We start from the raw sequence: 7496 nt of genomic DNA on the forward strand, positions 1-7496 counted from the left end.
ATTTTGTGAGTCCCCCATGTCTTGGCCATTTACACTAATGGCTAGTAGTCACCCGTGATTTACCTCCTTCGTGTTGGCCTAGGGACGGATTGACGGGGGCGCTGAGGGCGAGCGAATCACATTTTTGTCGCATGAAAGATATATTTTGTAGAGATTTTTTTTAAATAAGACTTACAACTAAACGACATCAACAATCAATTTCCTCTAACCAACATCATAAGATTTGATTGATTTTAGCATAGTCAAAAATCTACTGTATATGTTTGGCGCAACCAGCCTGATCGAAGAATACTAAGAGTATAGTCAAATTACAAGTACCAGATAGAGATTGAAGTATATGGTCGTTGATCCTGTTCGAAAGTCGAAGAGATGGATGCTGGAGACGTGACACTCCTACTGATCTCCGGTGGACTTTGCTCTTGCCTGTAACACAAGCAGCGTCATTGCCGAACTAAGGAAGGGGTTCCCTGCAATGACCCTCCGACGCTCAAGTCAGTCTCCGGCGAAGTAAGAAAAAAAAGCAACGAGAACTGTAGCGCAACATTAGAAATCGTGTATAAAGTATACCTCCGCCGATATTTGGACCCCCTTTATTTAGAGCTCCGGAAGCGAGCCGACACGCTTCTCAAGGCGAGCACGCATCTCAAAGCTTTCCCTGACAAGACATGTCAGTAAAGTGTCCCTGACACGATATCTTAACGGGTCGAACATATCTCTGAAGTGACAGTGGAAGCTTCCGCCGTACGATCTTCTGCCTGATCATGCCGCCTGTCAGCGACACTAGCTCCCAAAACGATGTTGAAAGATATCCTGTTATGTCTCTTGCTTGGCCGAGCGAAATGGACGCTCGGCCGGAATCCTGCTATCCCTGCGTTGCCTACTGTCACACCGAGCGGGATAGCCGCTTGGCTAAAAGTCCACTGTCCCAGTGTCGTCCGTTGTCGGGCCAAGCGAGATGGCCGCTCGGCATGAAGCCCACTGTCCTCATGCTCGATTGCTGGGCCGAGTGGGATAACCACTCGACGAGTAGCTCACTGTCTGCGCGCTCAGCTGATGTCGAATCTCCTGTTAGGCCAAGCGGAGGAGCCGCTTGACTCAGCTTCTACACATCCCTTGGGCGTCGGTTTGATTACTCACTATGCCAAAGACGGTGGGTCGGTGCTTAATCCCCCATCGACGTATGCCTCGCTCGATCGGCCAACACCATCCACTCATTGATCGTCTTGACATTGACCTCCACCGTGATAGCAAGGTGGGGCCCCTTCTAATAGTCGCATCACAAGCCTCCCCTTCAAATCTAGTCGAAGGAGGTTGTAGTCCGCCTGACTGGACGTGTGAGCCGACTCCTTCCGATCGGCCTTCAACCCTGTGTGGCCTCTACACGGGATGTGACACTTCTCATTGATCGGAGTGTTGAAGCTTGTCGTTCAGGCATAAGCGTGCTCCCTCGATCCGACCGGACGGACGAAGGTTTGCACTTGTAGAAATTTTTCCTTGCGCCGTCTCGGGCGAGCGCGGTCTAGGCAAACGTCACCCCGATTTCTTGGTAATCATGCAAATCCCCGCTCATTAAAACTGAACCCATTCCCAGGCCTCCATTAATTGCCAACCTATAATAGGACGTCACATGTCATGCCCGCGACCGCCACACGCCTGTCGTGACAGACATGATGTGACGTTTGACGATTTGAATTCAACGATGAAATCTTGGCCTGGGTTTCTGCAACCTAAATCGGACGGCTCCGGTCGGTCGAGTTCGGACGTTATAAGCTCGCTGCGTTGCTTCCTTTGCACACTTTGTGTGCGAGTTCTTGGCGTTCGAGTTCCTGCTCCCTTCGACCTCCGGTAATCCTCAGTGCTTCTTCTCCGGCGATCTTGGTTTCCTCGGTAATGCTACTCCCGTAAGCTTTTCTCTCCATCGCGTCTTTCTTTGCCCCTTTTCAGCTTTTCTCTTTGTTCCGGTGTTATTCCAGTGACCTCTTTCTATCTTTTCGATCGCATTTCTTTCTTTTTGCGTCTGTTTTTGCAATGACCGACTCCTTACAACAGTCGGCCTCTATCCCTGAACTCTGGTACACATCCATGGAATCTAGGTTCGATGGAGGCGACGCTGAAAACCTGGGAGATGCCTTCGAAATCCCGTCCGATCATGAGATAATTTTGTCTTCTCCTTCCGATCGGTCGAATTCTCCGCCGACCGGCTGCATTGTTTATTCAGGGATTACTTCACCGTCGGTCTGCGGTTCCCTATTCATCCCTTCATTTCTGTAGTTTGTAAATACTTTTGCATTTCGCTTCCCCAACTCGTGTCGAACTCCTTCCACCGCTGTGCGGCGTCGTTGTGTTGTTTCGCCTGCACGACATCTCTCTTATTCCTCAGATCTTCCATTATTTTTCTTATCCTAAGCAGTCCAAGCCGGGGACTTTCCTTTTGCAATCACGGGTCGGGTTAGTGTTTTTTGACAAGATGTCGACCTCCAATAAACATTGGAGAGAATTTTTTTTTATTCGTCTTCCCGAGTGGCCAGACTTCCCGACTCACTGCAACTCGAAGTGGTGTCGCAGCCTCCTCTAAAAAACTACAAGAGTCGACCAGACTACCTACATGCTGCCTCCATGTTGGTCGGTCAGAAGTACAACATCTACAAGTTGCTATTTGAGGGTGTCCTGTACATATTTGGTCTTAGTCCGATTCACACCCGGCTTCCGACCAGTCTAGATATGCTACTACTTTACTCTTATCCTTTAATGCTAACTGATTTCTCTTCCTCTTTTGCAGCTGAAATCATGAAACAAGTGTGTATGGCCGGCAAGGCGAAGCTTAATGACACCGCGATCGGGGCAATGGCTATTGAAGAACTATCGAGCCGAGGCTTGTAGTCGGTCGACTCCGACGAAGATCCGCTCGGCCTGAGCGAGGAAGCGCCCATGGTGGTGGGCGAAGGCGAGGCTAGCCATGTGGGAAGAGGGGGAGCTGCCCCGGGTTCACAGCCTCCGGCCAAGCAATGCCCCTTGATTCCTGTCGAGGAACCATCGGGCTCAGCTTCCTCTGACGTGTCACTGAACCGGCATAAGAGACGACGGATCAAGCCTTCATCGCGTTCTGCTACTTCGGCGGCGCAGTCGGCCGAGCAAGCTGAAACTACGACCCTCGCATTGGTTCAACAGACGGTGGCCTCCGTGTTGTCTGATTGGACGCCGTCTATTGCCAACCTATCGCAAGAGACTCTAGTCGCTCCGCCGGTAGGTCCTAGTGTTCTCTGTTGTTTGTTGTCTGTGTAGGTACCTTTGTGTGTCAAATGAGATGTACTACATGTTAGTAAGTTGTTTTTAATGAATATATTTATGGTTCTTTTTATTAACTGAATTCATTCTTGAACATCAAACATGTTTAATGCTTACAGATACAATCATAATGTAATTAGATCAGAAGAGATGCATGCACGTACTAGAAAAATCATACCTCTGACGGCGGAAGCAAAGGTCCACGCTGGCGAACTCGTCGTCATCCGGTGAGTGAGCGTCCACTCTGGCGACTGGCGAGGGGTGGTGGGTGCTGGGGACTCTGAAGGAGGAAGCAAGGGTCTATGGGAGGTGGAACGGCATGGAAAGGGAAAGCAAAAGATGGATAAAGAATTCGAAAAAGTTTTTAGTTGGGAGAGAGCGATGATGGCATGTCTGTCTAGACTGTCCTAATGAATCGATCTAGTCTAAGGATGTCCTTGTGGTTTCCCCTTTTTTTCGGTTCATTGTGTTTCTATTTTAATATTTACCTTTATTTGGCATAATAAATTTCAGAGAGGATAACTCGGTTGGGAGAGCGTCAGACGGAAGATATGAAGGTCGCGTGTTTGATTCGCGCTCATCGCAATTTTTTCGGTTCATTATATTAATATTTTAATATTTAAATTGTATTTGGCATCATAAATACAAGCGGGGATAGCTCAGTTGGGAGAGCGTCAGACTGAAGATCTGAAGGTCGCGTGTTCGATCCACGCTCACCGCAATTTTTTCGGTTCATTATGTTAATATTTTAATATTTAAATATCATTTGGCATTATAATTATAAGCGGGGATAGCTCAGTTGGGAGTGCGAAGATCTGAAGGTCGGGTGTTCGATTCACGCTCACCGCAATTTTTTTCCTTTGACCTTACGAAATCTAAACAAATAATCACCGGCCTTTTACCAGGAATTCAATTTCCCCTCTTAAATTATTAAACCTTGAATTCGTTCCAGCGCATTCACCCGTTAAGTTTACAAAATTTAAATCCACCCCAATGCAACTAAATGACCCATTAAACTTACAAAATTTAAAACTACCCCTTAAGTTTACGAATTTTAAACCCATAAGGTAACATTTAGCTTTTTACAAATTGGGTTATAAAGCTTAATCAACTTTTGTATTTGTTTAAGATTATTTGATAACTGGTTTATGTAAGTGGAATTTAAAATTTACTAAAAAGATTATTTAAGTTTGTATTTATTTTTTTAACTTAATTCATTTAAAAGTTATTAAACCCTAAATTGGAGCTTGTTTGATACTTTTATATAAATTTATTTAATTTGGTAATGAGATTAATAGTATAAGCTTATTTATTTGTTTTATTTATAAATTTAATAAGAGCTATATTGATCAACATGATTCATTAGTTGAATATTATTATCTCCGAGGCTATAATATCGTAATAGGATATTTAGATTGTCATTCATGTATCTGTACTTTGATCCCCAGCTATGTTGTATTTGTAGGAGTTTTTTTTTCGTATGCATTTTTCGATTTTCCCTGATAACCGGAGAAAAAGTTCCGAGAGATCGATCGCCTTAAGAATAATTAATGAGATTAACTGAGATTACTATTTTTTTATTATAAATATTATTCATAAATATTATTAAAATTAATTTATAATTTTTATTTATGAATATTAATAAATTAAACATATATATTTTAATTTATTGATGAATGAACATAAATAAATGTTTACTAAGATGAATACTAGTTCACAAATATTTAATTTAATTATAACCTTATTTGTAAAATGTCAACGCTAATCGTATTGGTATCATCCCTTTTTCTTTTCATTATCAAAAGAAGTCTACCCCTTAAAGTTACAAAATTTAAATTCATTTCCTTTCACTTTACAAATCATTTTTTACCGTTTACACCTTTTTTCTTTAAATTTTAAATATCAGATATATATATATATATATATATATATATATATATATATATGACTGCAATCATTTTATTTTTCAATTTAAATCCTTGAATTTTTAAATTTATTACTACACCATTTTTTTTCCTTTTCATTAGATTATCTTAATTACCAGCAAACTATTTCAACGGATGAATTTTTAGGAATAAAAGATAATCAGGATAATCCTGATTTATCTTTTTATATTGTCAAAATAAAGACATCTAGCATACTTAAACTAAAACACAAATGAAACCACATTAACTGAAACTAGACGAAAAAACATACTATAATAAACATCAATCTCAGTTGAAAATCAATTACAAATATTTTGAAATTAATACACTATTAAGATTTATGTAACATAGTGAGAACATCAATTCATCTCTTAATTGTGCATGAAAGATATATTTGTAGGATTTTTTTTTTTTTAAATAAGATTTGCAACTAAGCAATACTAGACTTTGATAATCAATTTCCTCTAACCAATATTATAAGAGTTGATTGATTTTAGCTAAGTCAAAAATCTACAATATATGTTTGGCACAACCAACCTGATCGAAGAACACTAAGAGTACAGTCAAATTACAAGTACTAGATAGAGATTGAAGTATATGGTTGTGATTCAGATCTAACATGTGCTGAAGGTATTTGATTTCCCTGACAATCTTGTTAGGCATCTCCGCAGTGTTCATTGCTCTGCGTTCGGAGCTCTTTCTCGCAATATCCCTCACGGTCGTCGCCAAGGAGAGCTTGGGGTTGAGCCTGATGGTCTTGTTGAACTTGCTGCACAACGACATGTGCGACTCCAGGGCTTGTTCCTTGGAGCCTGCAGGTTTAGCAGCTCCTCGCTGCATCTGCTACTCGACGGCCTCGGAGCAGAGGCCACAGATCCACCTGTCGTCGAACAACTCCTTGATCCGGCCGATGTAGGCGGTCGTGCAATCCTCCGACAACCTGCAACACTCGCACCTCACGCTCTCGGCTGCTGCTCCTTCATGATCGTCGATTACTTCTGCTGTAGTACCATTCGTGGTTGATCCTGTCCGAAGGCTGAGTCGGACGGAGGCTGGTCGCGGTGGCCTGGTTGTTGACGGAAAGTCGTGGGCGATTCGGCTCCCACGGGCGGCTGATCTGCTGCAGGACCCTGCACACACTCAGGCGATCTCCCTCCCTCACGTTAGAGACCAGAACCCAGGGAAAAAGTCTCCGGATTAGGCCCTCCGACGCTCAAGTCAGGTCCTTTTTCCCCAGAAAAAGCAGAGTGACTAAAAACGAAAAGTTGTGGAAAAAGTGACGAGAGAGCGCGTACCCGCGTACAAGGAATCTCCTCTTTTTTATTCACCCGCCTTGCTTCCAGAACCTGCCATCCTGTCCGAAAATGTTAAACGCTGGGCTTTGTCGTATATCCCCGACACCTGTCGTGCTGCTATTGGTCGTGAAGGCATCTTCTTGTTTAGGAACCTTCGCCTTTACACAGGGGTTTTGTCTCTTAGTGAAGGACATCTGTCAAGCTGCCATTGGTTATGAGAGCATCCTCTCGCTTAGGAACCTCCGCCTCCGCACATCTCCCTGGTATGCAATGATTACCCTTGACGGACAGTTGTGATCCTCCGACTCCTGCACAGCTTAGCTCGTCCTATTTATCGCGGTCTGCATCTACCTCACACCCCTCGACTAGATCTCGCCTCTATGCGTTACTTGTTAGTCGGGCTAACCCTGAACAGCCCTGTCGATCACGGTCTGTATTCTGTACCCTGTATTTGCCGGCCCTCGACTGTAAGCCCGTAGATCGGGCTGTCTTTACACAGCCCTGTCGCTTCCGACCTGTGACTGGTGACTCGCACTTCCGGATCTTCGAGTCGCAGACCTGCAGACCGAGCCGTCTCTGCACAGCCCTGCCGCTTCTGACCTTTGATTTGTGGCTTGCACTTCCGGGCCTTCGAGTCGCAGACCTGCAGACCGAGCCGTCTCTGCACAGCCCTGCCGCTTCCGACCTTTGATTTGTGGCTTGCACTTCCGGGCCTTCGAGTCGCAGACCTGCAAATCGAGCCGTCTCTGCACAGCCCTGCCGCTTCTGATCTTTGATTTGTGGCTTGCACTTCCGAGCCTTCGAGTCGCAGACCTGCAGACCGAGCCGTCTCTGCACAGCCCTGCCGCTTCCGACCTTTGATTTGTTTCCTGTCCCTCGACCATAGGCCTGCAGCTTGAGCTGCCTCTGCCCAGCTTTGCCAATCCCGACTTGTACCCCAGGTTCCGCTTGCCGACTTCCTTTGTTTTCCCATGGCCTTGCCTGCTTGAAC

The 7496-nt window shown here is 44.6% G+C and overlaps 1 non-coding gene across 1 annotated transcript; it reads left to right on the plus strand.

Annotated features, from left to right (window-relative positions):
* Positions 1-3933: 3933 nt before the first annotated feature.
* On the plus strand, positions 3934-4006 carry TRNAF-GAA. Its single transcript has one exon. It is a non-coding gene; the product is annotated as a tRNA-Phe (tRNA).
* Positions 4007-7496: the final 3490 nt, after the last annotated feature.

The sequence above is a fragment of the Zingiber officinale genome, chromosome 11A (assembly GCF_018446385.1).
Source record: "Zingiber officinale cultivar Zhangliang chromosome 11A, Zo_v1.1, whole genome shotgun sequence".
In the NCBI taxonomy this organism is placed as follows: domain Eukaryota; kingdom Viridiplantae; phylum Streptophyta; class Magnoliopsida; order Zingiberales; family Zingiberaceae; genus Zingiber; species Zingiber officinale.